General features: G+C 48.4%; 1 protein-coding gene across 14 annotated transcripts in view; it reads left to right on the forward strand.

Moving 5' to 3' along the window:
- Positions 1-13,664, forward strand: part of BCL11A (BCL11 transcription factor A) — a 104,053-nt gene that overhangs the window by 39,191 nt on the left and 51,198 nt on the right. The window contains exon 1 of one of the 14 annotated variants that reach the window (XM_034953201.3): positions 8,046-8,253. The exons of the other annotated variants lie outside the window; for them this stretch is intronic. The gene's annotated coding sequence lies outside the window, so the exon portion shown is untranslated. Of the gene's footprint in view, positions 1-8,045; positions 8,254-13,664 lie in introns of those variants that run through there. 14 annotated transcript variants of the gene reach the window in all.

The following is a 13,664-nucleotide window of genomic DNA, read 5'->3' on the forward strand; positions in this document are numbered from 1 at the left end:
ATAACTACAGAGTCCAATGGCAAGATATCTTAGTGTTTTCCACATTCTTTAGTCTTATGTCTGCACTCTTATGTCCTGCTTGCTTTTTTAAAAACCAGTGCTTCATTGATGACTCATGCTCAGCTTGGTGTCCACTAGGAATGCTAGATCTTTGTCAGCCATCTTTGAGGGCAGTTAAACTTTCACTCCCAGTTGTCCTGATGCCACATTTCTCCCATGCCAGGTGCCCCTCTCTGTCCTTGTCCATATTGAGCTTAGCTTTCCACTCCTGACACGAGTTCCCTGACTTCCTCTCCACTTCCCCGGATGACGGTGAGTTACGATCTTGTCTCCTAAGGTGCCCCCTCCCTCTTGGCTCCTCTCCCAGTGACGACTTCATGGAGGCTGAGAAATATAGTGAGTGGCCTTTCTTGCCTCACTTACTGCTCGGTAAGTTAGCTCAGGGGGAGAGCTGTTCATAACTTTGCGCTGACATCTGGAGAACAAAGGTTTTGGAAGAGCGGAGCCCAGATTCCCTGTGAGCCAGCAGAGCCAAGTCTTTTTTGAGTTTCCAGTAAAACCTGTGTTATAATAATAGGAGTGGGTCATTGTGTTTAATAGTACAACAAAACCTAAGTGCACATAATAAGCACATCTTTTCTGTGTGCTGGGGTGAGGAGAGGTGACAGTGAGTGTGTAGGATGATATGAAAAGCATTACAGACATGGGAAAGCATCTTAGAGCACACAAAGCTGGCATGAGTCATCACAGGCTTATGGCCACAAGGCTAGATTTTCAATCCCTGCTTCCCTTTTTCATACCCCAGTTCAATGAAGACATAATTGAAGTGGTGAGAAGAGGGGCCACCACCCTTCAGACTCCAGGGTATTTGTATTCCAGGACCCCTCCGTGGGTGTTGGCCCAGCGGTGCCCAGAGAATATTCCCTTATTGGATCTTTCTCGAATTGACTTGTTCACTTCCTGTTCTGCGCAGCCTGGTGGTGACTCGGTAATCCCCACAGTAAGACCTCACAGTGGGTTGAGTGGCCTGGGAACTCAAGTCAGGGGCAGAAATGGGGAAGCTGGAAAGTTGGGTGATCAAGAGTCATTCGGAAGCCCCCATGTCTGTGTCAGTCCACTCACATCTCCGTCCGCCACCCACCACCACTTTCTCCCTGCCTGAAAGCACTGGGCTGTGATTCAGAGAGGTAGCTGGGTCCCACAGATATTTATGGAGGGCTTGTTTCTGTATCTCCTTCCAGTGGGCTGGACCTCCCCAGGCCATTTTTCTAGGTAACTAGGAAGGCCTGACTCTGTCAGCAACTTGGCTTTCTTTGGAGGAGGTGTCACTCTGGGATTAGTTAAAAGGGGATCAGTGGTATTCACATTGGCTCGTGGGTGTATTTTCTCCTCCTCAAATTATAACCTTTTGGAGGGCAGGAGTCATGTTTTATTTTTTGTGCCTTCTTGGTGCCTCACATAAAGCTGATTCATATGTAGTATTTAATCTGTACTTTGCTCACGCTGCTTGATTGAACAGAGAAAGACCGGGCTTTGAATGGATCCCCAGCTCCCTGTCCAGGGAAGGTGTGAGGCTGGGCAAGTTTATTTCCCCCTTCCTCCCTGTGGAGAAAGTGAAAAAGTGAAAGTGTTGGGGTTGGGATAGCTGGTGGTGTCTTTGTGGCTTTCACCCCATGGTCAAGCAGTGAACTCTGCTTGCAGATTCTGTCTCACTCACCTGGAAGCCAGTGTTGGGGAAGGAGCACGTGGGGGAGGATCCTTAGGTCTGGGCAACACTTTGGAGTTAGGGGGTCCCCTGGAGGTGTGGGAAGCTGGTAGTGGCATTCTGGAAACAAGCTAGAGCCTGTCTCACCAGAGGGAGAACGGCTGAGTTTGGAAGGGACTGGGGCCTACTTTCCTTTGGGTGGCTCTGACTGGCTCTTGGATGAGTTTAAAAGGTGATTCTCTCTCTCTCTCTGTCTCTCTTTTCTTTTTTTTTTCTTTTTTCTGTTTTAGTGTATGTGTATGCAAGACCTTTGATATTTGAGTAGGGAAATCCTCTCTTATCAATGGAATTCACAGCCTCTTATGGTGCCTTACCCTTTCATTGTGTTGTAAAGACAGTCAGACCAACTAGATTTATTTGCACAACTCTGATTTTTTTCCTAAGAAACTCCCCCACCCAATTTAATTTTTTTTTTTTTTTTTTGAGATGGAGTCTCGCTCTGTCGCCCAGGCTGGAGTGCAGTGCTACGATCTCGGCTCATTGCAGCCTCCGCCTCCCAGGTTCAAGTGATTCTCCTGCCTCAGCCTCCCAAGTAGCTGGGATTATAGGTGCATGCCATCACACCTGGATGATTTTTTTTTTTTTTTTTTTTTTTTTTTAAGTAGAGATGGGGTTTCACCATGTTGGCTAGGCTGGTCTTGAACTCCTGACCTCAGGTGACCCACATGCCTCGGCCTCCCAAAATGCTGAGATTACAGGTGTGAACCACCGCACCTGGCTATTTAATTCTATTTTCAGATGGCTTGTTCTCCAAGTCTTGGGACTGCCCAGAAATGGGTTGCCTGGTAGGGCTCATGGCTCAGCACTGCGATCCCACCAGTGGCCGGGGTGGTCCTTAGCCTTCTAGTTCAGTTGTGGCCCTTCTGGGCTTCCTTTGCTACCAGTTTCCACCACATGGCTGGAGGTAGCCCAGCCTGGAAGCCTCTCAGAGCTCCATCCTGGAAGCCTCTCAGAGAGTGCTTGGAGCACTGCTAGCTGCATGTGCTCTCAGGAAAGTCCACAAGGAGATGGCTGGTGTGGCTCAGAGTCCTTGTGTGCTGCCTCAGCCCATGCCAGGCCACCTGTGGCTGTCTGCCCTCAAGTCTGTCCTTCTCTGAGGATTTAGGACTGTGAACCTAGAGAATTCAAAGTAGTGGAACTAGAATCCAGGTCTCGACTCAATCCAGGGAGTTTTGCTCACCACAAGCCAGGAACAGCTTCTCTTCATGGAGGTGCCTGTCTGGAAGGCAGAGAATCTCTGGCTTGTTGAGAAGAGAGAGTCTGCCCTTCAGACTGCAAGGTGTTCACTGCATAGGACCCTTCGTAGGTGCTGACCCAGCTGTGCCCAGTGCTAGAGCTAGGACTCAGTTCTAATTTCCCAGAGAGTGGTGTGATGGGAGGCTATTTCTTTTTCTTTTTTCAGTCCTGATCAGGGATGAGTCTGTGCTGTTGGTTTTATTCATTTACTTTAGCGTGTAAGTGGGGAGATGGATTAGGCAGCAGGCCCTTGGAAGGGTGGGAAGATTCAGAAGAGAGAGGGCAGGACTGGGAAGATCCAGACAGGACATGAAGATTTGCTCCACAAAGAGAGAAGCAGCAGGAGTTCTGGCTAGAGGCTAACCCAGCACCCACACCTGCCAAAGGGGTTCCCATGGGGTGGCTGGCTTGAGGGGATCTGGGCGCTGGTTTCTGCTGTGGACAGCCTCAAGTGGGGAGTGGAGGCAGCATCTCCAGAAGCACCCGGCAGATGGCTCCTGAGGGAGCAGGGACTCCTTCTAGTGCCACTCCTGGGACTGAATTCCTTGTCCCCTCCTTGTCTCATATTTAGCATCTTGGAGCCGTGTCAGCTGCAGAGACTGGAGTCCGGGGCATGAGGGGGATGTACCTGAAACCTAGTGAGAGTCATCCTGACTCTGGGGAAGAGCCGTTCAAAGATGAGAAAGATAAAGTAATTTGCCACCCCCAACCCCTCACAGGCTAGACTATCCATGGATTTCAGTGGGGTGGTGAGTCCTCATGATCCCTGAACGTCTCCTCAAATGGTGACTGTTCTGGGGGTCCTTTCTCTGCCTTTCTCAGGGGGTAACCAGAGGTGGTGGTGTGGTCCGCTGTGACTCGTCAGCTGTTGCTCTGTGTGTTCATTTTTGAGAAAATGTTAATCTCTGAGACGTCTAAGAGGTGAAACTCCTTTCTCTGTGTCTCCTCCAAATGGATGCCATGTGGGTGGGCAAAGTGGTTGGGTTTATTCATTTACTTTAGGTGTGTATTGTAGTAAAACCTGCTTGTTCTCCTATCCGTCATCAGAGGTGACTCATACTTGAGACACTAAAAGAGAATAAACTGTCTTCATCAGGCTGTGAACGTCGCCAGATTATGAACCAACTTCAAGTAACGTAGGGATGCCTTGATAATTATATTATTGAAACCATCTCCAATTAGATATGCAAAATGGAGTTGCTGGGGGCTTCAGTTTTCTTTAGACCAAATAATTTAGAGCTGAGAGGAGAGGCAGATACCATCTAGTCTCACTTTTTACAATTTAGCATTGGATTTGTTGAGCATGTACTCTCTGTAGAGCATTGTGATAGGTTCTGGGTTGGGAGGGGAGCCGGGAAGGCAAGCATCCTCTCTCAAAGCTGCCTTTCTCATTTGAGAGGCGAGTGTGTGTGGCACAGGGGCAGGTAGAAGGAGACAGATCCTTTATACCTGAGAGCAAGATGTGCAGCCAGGAAAGCTCAAGGACACAGGCCAAGGGAGGTGAAGTGACTTGCCCAGGCCACCCAGTTACCTAGCACAGCTCAGCCACAAGCCCAAATGAATGATTCTGAGTTCCACATCAGCGCATCGGGCAGCCACCATGAGCAGTTCCACAGTGACAGGTGGGGCTCTAGGTGGCTTCCTTTAAAACATCTGAGGAAAGCAGGCTTCCTCTCTGACTGCTCTCCAGGGGTGGTGAGCACAGGGGTTCATCTGCAGCTCCCCAGCTCCAGTGCTCCCTAGCCTTCCAAGTTGTTTGAATTAAGTTGCAAGCCCAGGTGGCTGCACACGTATTCATTTTGGAGTGACTGTGACACTTGTATTTCCTGGGAAGTGTTACCATGTCTTTGGCCGAGCAAGTATTACGCCATGAGCTGGTTCCCTTTCTTTTGCCTTTGAACACCTACATTGCTGGGAGGATACCTTAGTGAGTGTGCCTGGGCCACTGGGCGTAGCAGAGGAAGCACCTCATCATTTTACTGATTTATTTGAAAGAAAAAAGCTCCCCCCAACCCTTGCCTTCATAGAAACAGAGTGCTGAAAGCTTGGAGAAGAATTAATGACTCCCCTGCCCTTTAGTGTCTTACATGACTAGCTGCTTCTTTGCCTACTGCATTTTCAACTTATTTCAACTTATTTTCTGTGGCTTGGAAAATACGTTGACTGAGTGATGATTGTTTTCATGAAATGGTGCAACATGTAAAGCAATGGTTGTCATTAATAGTGCAGTTATGTAGAGTGTAGCTCTTTGAGTCTTCAGTTTTGAATCAGATTAGCGCTCTGTTAACTTAAAATAGCCCCAAAAAAGAAGAAGGAAAAAAAAAGAACTGTCAGAAATCAGAGGGAAATATTAGCATTATGAAACATGTTAACAAGTGGCCATTAGCACTTTATGTCTGCATGAATAGCATCTTTAAGTGTTTTATTGGTAACGGAAAAGAGTGGAGTCACATAGAATGACATTACTTCCCAAATTGGCGAGTTCTTTTAATTCAGACTTCTCCTTGTTATTGCCTACTGGGGAGCACTTATTCACCTGTCAAAATGTATGCTAGGGTGGGAAAGGGTATTTTAGCTTTTCTGGCTGCATCCCGGGCTCTCAGGTAGAAGGGATTTGTCCCTTTGCCATGGCCTCCTTCTCTCCTGCCCTCCCCAGTGCCCCTGCCAGGAGGAGGGAGAATCTGAAAGCAAGAATGGAGGGAGAGTAATGCCGTGGAGGCAGCTGGGATTTGTGCCTGGCCAGTGCCCCTGCACAGTATTGGATATGAGTATGGGCATCTCAGTGTGCCTGGAAAAGCAGTTGGCTGCACAGCCCCAGTGGGAAGAACTCTGAGGAACTGCTGGTGGTTGGCTCTTCCCCAGGCTCTCAGCCCTTCTTTCTAGAGGCTCCACCTAAGCCTTAGGAAAGACTTTCGTTTGGTTTTAACTGGCTCCTGTCAAGGGTTCCCCCAAACCAGCTCAACCCCTCCATTTACATTATAATGCAAAAGCTCTTCCCTGTGGGTCTCAGGGCCTGTGGGGAAAATGGAATCTGGCTCAAACCCAAGATCCAAAGCTAAAGTGCCCCCAGGTTGGGCTGCCTGACAGTTTTATAGATATGGCATTGAGTGGCCTCCTGGCAGTTTGGAATTGTGAAGGTTCACTCATTCATTTTTCAGCAAATATTTTGAACACCTGCCACATGCTGGGAACGGTTCTTGGTGTTGGGCATAGAAAGCCTTAAAAACTCCCTGCTCTTGTGGCACCCCCTTTCTAGCTGGGGAGAGACAGAAGATGCACCAATAAATATGTGAATTATATAGTATGGCAAAAGAAGATCAAACTGCCTGCACGAAAATAAAGTGGGTAAGAGGGGTAAGGGGTGCATGGTGACCAGGCTTTTAAATAGGATAATTAGGGAAGGCCCAATGAGAAGCAAAGGCTCCAAAGAGGTGAGGAAGTTGGCCATGAGAATTTTGAGAAGATGGTTCCAGGAAGAGTGTGTAGAGAGCAGAGACCTTGTGTGTAATACGCCTGGCTACTGGAGGAGGAGCAAGGGGCCCTGAGGTCAGAGTGGAAAGAGTGCAGGAGGAGGAGGAGAGGAGACCAGCTGGCTCCTTGAAGGATGTAGAGCAGGGATTTTTGGCTCTGACTCCAAGGGAGATGGAAGCCACTGGAGGAGTGATGTCATATGACTTGCGCTTCCAGAGAGTCTCTTTGGCTGCATTTTGAGACTCAAGCATGGGAAAGTGAGGCAGAAGCAGTCAGAAGGCAAATTTTAGGCAAGTGATGGTGGCGTGGACCAGGGTGGTGGGGACGTGAGAAGGGGCTGGATTCTGGACATACTTCGAAGGTAAAACCGGCAGGATTTGCTGACTGCTGGGATGGGTTGTATGAAAGGAAGGGAGGAGTCAAGATGGACCCCAAAATGTGTGGCTCGGTGACTGGGAGAATAGAATTGCTGTTTATTGGGATGGGCCAGAAAGGCTGTGGAGGTGCTCAGAGGATGGGTGTGTCTGGGGCTCCTTCCCCACTTCAGGACTTCAGTGGATGCTAGACTACTGCCCTGTTCAGGAAGATCGTGAGGGGAAAGAGAGTAGCCCCCCGATTGTGACTGTTCGGAGAGCCCCAGTTGACTGCCTATAGCTGAGATGATTTAAGTCGAGTCCTTTGGGGAAGGCCAGGTGTTTTTCTCCTCCTCCTAATCTTTTTGTTCTTTTTCCTTCTCTGTTGTTCTTTAGCTACCAAAGACAACTTGATCTTTTGATCCAGAAAGATGCGCTTTGTTTCTTGCATTTCTTTCCCTTCGTTTGTTTTCTCAGGTCTCAGGTAGACCATCGAGCTGCTGTTAATTGGTGATATTTAGGAATGGGTTGGAAGCTGCATCTTTTCCTGGACTTCTCAGGACTCTCACTGCCACGTGTCTTGTGCTTCCACAGAACCGTTTTCTGAGACGTCCGTGTGGCTCTGCTGTGCTCAGGTCCACGGTTAGCCCCTGGCTTGGAATTTCTTCCGGAAATCCGTTGTCCTCTTTTCCACAGGTCTCCTCCTCCCTTTCCCCATTCCTGGAAAGAAGTGGGCTGGCACATAGAGCCTTTTTCCTTGAAAGGAGAGTGCAGAGCCCTCTAATGGAAAAGTAAAAAAATTCTTGGAATCCTCATAACATCCAAGCCAGCCAAAGCTGAGACCAAGTAAATTATTGGGGGGTAATTTGCAAGGGCCTGAATCAAACAAATTGCTTTCTTGTTTCTCAGCTTGAATCTTTAGACCAGAAGCCTGTGAGTTCGGAGTCTGATGAGAAATAAGAGTCAGTGTTTCTGTCTGAGCCACTTTTCTTTGGAGGAGGTCCTCTAGGCTTTAGCAATCACAGAAGAACCAGTGACAGGTTCCTTGTCATAGGAGAGCTCCTTGGTCCTCAGGATTCAAAAGACACCTTAAGTTGCAGTGGGTAGGGCGTAAGTTTAACATCCCTCAAGGTAGGCCTTAGGTTTCCCTCTGTCCCCTCTATGGTGCTGGCTTTGCCACATGTAGAACAAACTTTTCTGGAATCATAGGTAACCCAAGGGGGAGCTCAGAGAAGAGTCCAGGCTGCCAGTGCAAAGGTCCAGCCCTGTCGCCAAGGAGACCCTCAGGGAAATGCACAGGCCTCCAGCTATTCCCACGGCCCCTGTAGCTGAGCGCCAGCTTCTTCCTGGGCCAAGCTGAGGCTGTTTCCTGCCGTGTCCATTCTCCTAGCAACGCTTCTCTTTGGCCAGTTTGCCATAGTACCTGAGGTAAGTTTTGTCCTTTGCCTGCCAAATGCTTTACATCCCGGAGGAAAGCAAAGTCCTCTTCAGAACAGGAAAAGTCCAGTGCAGTTCCACACTGTGCTATTCCAGAACCTCCCAGTTGCATTCCTTTGCCAACTAGGTAATGTGCTAGGGATATTTGTCTCGCAGCAACTGGCAACCCCCTGTTTGGGTAAAAGTCAGACTCAGGGACCCGGCTGCAGTGCTTGCTCCTGTGGCCCCTGCAGGGAGTGTGGCCTGGGGTGTAATTCTGCACACCCAGGAAGCTTCTCTGTCTCCTCTTTCACATCAGGCCTTCCCTGTGTTCTGAACCAAGTGTGGATGAGTTTGAGCTTCCTCCTAGTTTTTATTTGTGTAATTTGTTGTTGTTGTTGTTGTTTGGGGGTGGGGGTAGACAGTGCTGGGCCTGTCAGCATTTTAGGTTGGTTCTTTGAGATGAATAACTACTTAGCTGTTGCTCAACTACTTTTGTTTGTGAAAGAAAGGGCAGTAAGCACCATGACATGAGAGAATTTCAGGTTTATTGTGATTTCTTTTTTGTGTTTGCATCTGTCGTGCTCAGTTAGGGCATTATCCGTAACCCCATAGGAACCAACACCGAAGACCGTATGATTTTAAAGCTTTAGAAATCTGCTTGTGTAATATGTCTTTTGTGAATTTTTTTTTTGTTCTTTTGCTTTAGAAACTGTAATAATAATCCATAGTAATTATCCCATAGTATGCTGTCCTTTGTTACAGGAGCATTGGATTACTGTGAAAACGTGTCCTGTATACAGTTTCAACAGCTTGTTTTTACTTCTTCCCTTCTCCCCGCACCCGTCGCCCCCCACCCCACCCGCTTTCTGTCTTGTGCTATTTGGAAGACAATTTCCACATTTCTGCCATATGTCTTAGAAAAGCTGGGGACTTAGAAGCAGTAGCCGACTTAGGACAGCAAGCTCAGCTCAGGTGCGGAGGCAGCCCTGTGTAAGAGACTCTGTTATGCAGTGAGCTGTTGAAACAGCTGCATGTGGAAACAGTTCTTCCCCTTGCCTGTCCTCATTTCTTGAGAGACTCCAAAACATCTGAAAATGTAAAAGCCCTTCGCAAGGTTTTAACTTTTCTGGCTTGAACGGAAGCAGCTTCAAGTCAACAAGAGCACAGCAGTCTTTGTAGGTTTTGGACACAGTTTTCTAGCTTTTCAAGAAAGGCAAGGGCCCGCCCGCCCGCCCGCCCTCCCTCCCTTCCCTTCCCTTCCCTTCCCTTCCCTTCCCTTCCCTTCCCTTCCCTTCCCTTCCCTTCCCTTCCCTTCCCTTCCTTTCTTCCTTGTCTTGCTTTGCATTCTGCAGACCTAGAAGAGCATTTAATCCTTGGCCCTCTGTCTGTTGGGATATTATGTTTTTTTAATAGTGCTTGTTTATGACTAAGGTCAAAGACAGTATTTCAGAACAAAAATTAGAGTTAGTTCATAATTGAGTACATATGTACGTTACTGTTTATTTTTATAGTTTGCTAATTTATTTTTAAACAGCTCAGTTACGCCAACATGTTTATAGCTCTGTTCATCACATGCCTTACCAGTCAGGGTGTTAAAAGGCACATGCTTTTCAATAGTTTGGATCCCAAGTTAAATTAGATAATGCCATCAGGTAGCAATTTAATTACATTAATTGAATGTTTAGGCGGAAAGGTAGTTTTGCAGAGGCTATAATGAAATCACATTTATAAGTACCCATGTATAAATCTCAGCATTATAGACATTATTTGAGGTTGCTGACAGAAAAATGGATATATATCAGGCGTTTAGAAGGAAACACGCGGGGGGCTGTCATCAGTGGTAAATGCTGCCTTCGCCATTTAGGAGACTGCTGGGCACGGTCGTTTCCTTAGTGAGCTGCCTTTATCATTAGCCCTCTAAGCAGCCATGCACAAAGGCGCGTGGGTGCTGTGTTTTGTATAGCCAGGGCTTTCCTGGACTCAACATGCCAGCTGGGGCCGGCTCACTGAGGCTGGAAAAATGAGATACAGTCTAGTGAGGTCTTTGCCACCTTGGAGGGTCTGAGGACTGGTGCGCTCGGGTTGACCCATGTGGCGTCCTGAGCCAGCTCTGTCCTGGATCTGAGGAACACTGTCTGAAGTTTTCCAGGAGTTTGACAGACCAGAATGGGGGCCGCTGGCAGGGCCTGGTGGCATTAGATGTGGCAAGTCAGACCACAGCTGGCCTGTGAAGGTGACTCTTCCTCTGATGCAGAGAGAATTTAATGAGGAGGCCAAAGCCCTAGCTGCTGCCTCCCCTCCATGCCCTCAGAGAAAGTGGGAGTGCTGGCATTTGGCTAACAGGACAGGCTATTTTGGGCCCAGGTGTTCTTTCTGACCTCTCTGTGATTTCTATGGTGGGTGTCAAAGGATGGCTGGGAAAAGGGGATTTTTAGGTGTGCTAACATCCCTTGCCTATGAGTGATTCACTATCTTCTCGCACCATCTGGTTTCACCCGGGCTGCAAAGCCTAGTGTGGTGTCCCATACCCTGCAAAGCCCTATTTGGGTTATTTACCAAATGCCACCATGCCATCTCCACAGCATCTGGCAGACGAACCAGGTGGGGCTGCTATTGCTTCTGGGTATTTACGGGATGCAGATTTTTCTGCCCACCGTTGTTTTGGGAGGTATTTCCCCCTCCCTCAGGTAGAGTTGTTCTCAGAGATATCTGTAATTGGCCCTTCCCATTTAAGAGTCAGCCACGAATGATTTATTCTAAAATGATAGACCCAGGTAGAGAGGTTACCCACCCTCCGTCACAGAGTGCCCAGCTGTGTCCCCTGCTTCCGGGAGGTGGGAATGCATGTGGAGGGGTCGTTATTTCCTAACTCTCTTGCTCTGGCAGCCTGAAGAGCTGTCTGTGCCCTGAACAACAGCTTAGGGAGCTGGAGGAAAGAGAAGGAGGTATGCATTTGAGGGAGAGAGGCCCACTGGGTTGGACAAGAAGGTAAAAGAGGGCTGGTTTGGCCCCTAAGGGAAGGACAGGAAAGCACCCGCTTGTTCCCTGTGTGGATGCAGTGTTTGTCCAGCTGAAGGCAGCCTCACTCGGCTGACTACCTGATGAGTGATTTTCCCCAAGCTGACAGCTGCTCCAACACATTTCACCTACAAGTCCTGACAAAGTGGTGTGTTCTTTTGGGGCTGTTATTACTGCAGCAGGCATTTGGAACAATCTGGAAGAATGGGGTGCCAAAGGACACCCTTGAAGCCGTTTCTGAGTATCCGTCCCTTCTCTTCTCTCCGATCCTCTAGCTTTTTTGGCTTATGAAAAATTGGGCCCATCCCTTTCGAATGTCCATTGTGCTGTTAATAATGAGGATACGGATAAAATCACATTTTTTTTTGAGTAAGCCCTTTGAGGAGTATTGTCAGATTGAGCCTCACCTCATGAGTAACCCTGTGAAGAGGCAGGAGAAGGGGTAGTTGAAGCTTAGAGAGGTTAAATGGCATGTCTGGTCTCATGCAGCCGCAGGGGTAGACTAGGGATTCTGATCCAGAACTCCTTATGCTTCTGGGTCCACCCCACGCTTCCACAGCCTGCACACAGGGTAGGGAAGTTGCGGCCTGCAGAAGGCTGTTTTTTTGGGGGGACGCTCTGTTTTAATAGTTTGGAGCAAGGAAGCTAGTGGTGGGCGCTCACTGGTAGGGGAGGCATGTGATAGGAATCAGTTTGATCTTTTAAGCATTTTCGGGGACAGATATGTACCTGATATTCCACCTCTCTATATAATTTCAAGACTTGATTGGCATTGTCCCTAAGCACCAGTAGAAAGCTTGAAGAAGCTTCTCAGTAAATACATCAGCTGTATTTCCAGGTGAGCAGTACCTGCTGAAATGCTGAGAGAAGGTTCTGACTAGGAGGGCTTGGGGGAGACAGAGACAGAGTTGGCTGTTTCAGCAGACTCATTCTGCTATTTGCTTTTTGCCTTGGAGATTATTTTTCCTGGGTGTCCCGATGCTGAGCTCCCACTTCAAGAAGAACATTGGTATAAATTTACAAACCAGAAGTAGTCAGAGGTTGACTTTTTTGTTCTGTTATTCCTTCTTTGGGAGAGCAGGCTGGCCAGGAGGAAGGTTCAAGTGTGTCATATCCTAGCATTCAGATAGGTGGCCTCCTCTGCCTTTTCAGTGTGTGGCTGGGCTGGGTGAAATCTTGCAGTGACTAAGAAAGGAAGGGTGGACCCAGGCAGACCCAGAAGGTACTGCATCTTCATCATTGATCCTGCATGCATGCCGGTAGGCAGCAGTTCTGGAATTGCTGCGGAAACCACAGTGCAGCATGAGCCCTGGGGCCTGCTCTCTTGTGCCCGGCTGAGCATCTCTGTTCTGTTTGGGGAGTCCTGCCAGGCAAGTGTGAGTCAAAGAGGAGACCAGGGCCCTATGTCATGGGGGCAGTGTCGGCTGAGTGGTACTCTTCAGAGTTCTCAGAATGTGCCGCTCGAAGCCATGTAGGCTTCCAGCAGGCTTCTAGCAGGTGGGGTTTTGGCTGGGTTGGGCCTTAACACTCAGTGTCTTTCATTCCCTCTCTGCCCCCTCGTTCCTTTCCTGCATTTCTTGCTTTCTTTTTTTTTCTAGAATCAACGAAGCAGCCAATAACCAATTTTCAGGAGGTTTAGATGAATGTGAATTACTGTTTAATATAAAAGTTTTATTAAAATAATAAAGCTCTGACAAAAGATCCAGAATATCGTCCCTTGCAGTGGGCTTTAGGGTTGCATCTTGGCTCCTAAATCTTCTAGGCGGGTTAAATTAGTCCTCACAAAATGTCACATTTCCCTGGCAGCTATAGGTTTCCAGGAGGGTGAACAAGGGCCATCTGGGTGTTTGCTGAGGGCTTCTCAGTCCTGGGTAGGAACTGCTGGGTGTGGAAACCACCAAGGCTTTGTAAGCCTGAAAGAGCCACTGGTATTGGGAGCTTGGTCTGCACTCAGACCTGAGCGCCACACATTATTTTCCCAGATTTGGGCAATCTAATGGATAGGAGGGAGGGTTATGCCCCACCTGTGAATAGGTGGAGGATAGGGTCCAGAGAAAATTGTTGCAGTGCTCGGAGGAAGCAATAGCCTACTGTCTTCCAGGGACATGTCTGGCTCCTGGAATGCCTGTCCAGGCTGCGGTGGGTGGCATGGGTAAGGGTTTTTAATAAAAAGTCACAATGGCTGGAGAAGTGAGGCTCCTTGCAGCCACCTGCCTTTTCTGTCTTGGGTCTCCTGGTTGGACCCCATTCTGGCTTTCCACCTGGTCAGAGCCTCCTGAGGCTGCAGAATGGGGCTAACATGATCAAGGGTGATGTGGCTTCTCCATCTTGGGACTAGGAGTGACCAGGTTTAGAGAAGGTGGACTCATTCCTGCTCCCATTGCCAGGACAAATGCAGAGTG

Source organism: Pan paniscus, chromosome 12 (assembly GCF_029289425.2).
Source record: "Pan paniscus chromosome 12, NHGRI_mPanPan1-v2.0_pri, whole genome shotgun sequence".
Classification (NCBI taxonomy): domain Eukaryota; kingdom Metazoa; phylum Chordata; class Mammalia; order Primates; family Hominidae; genus Pan; species Pan paniscus.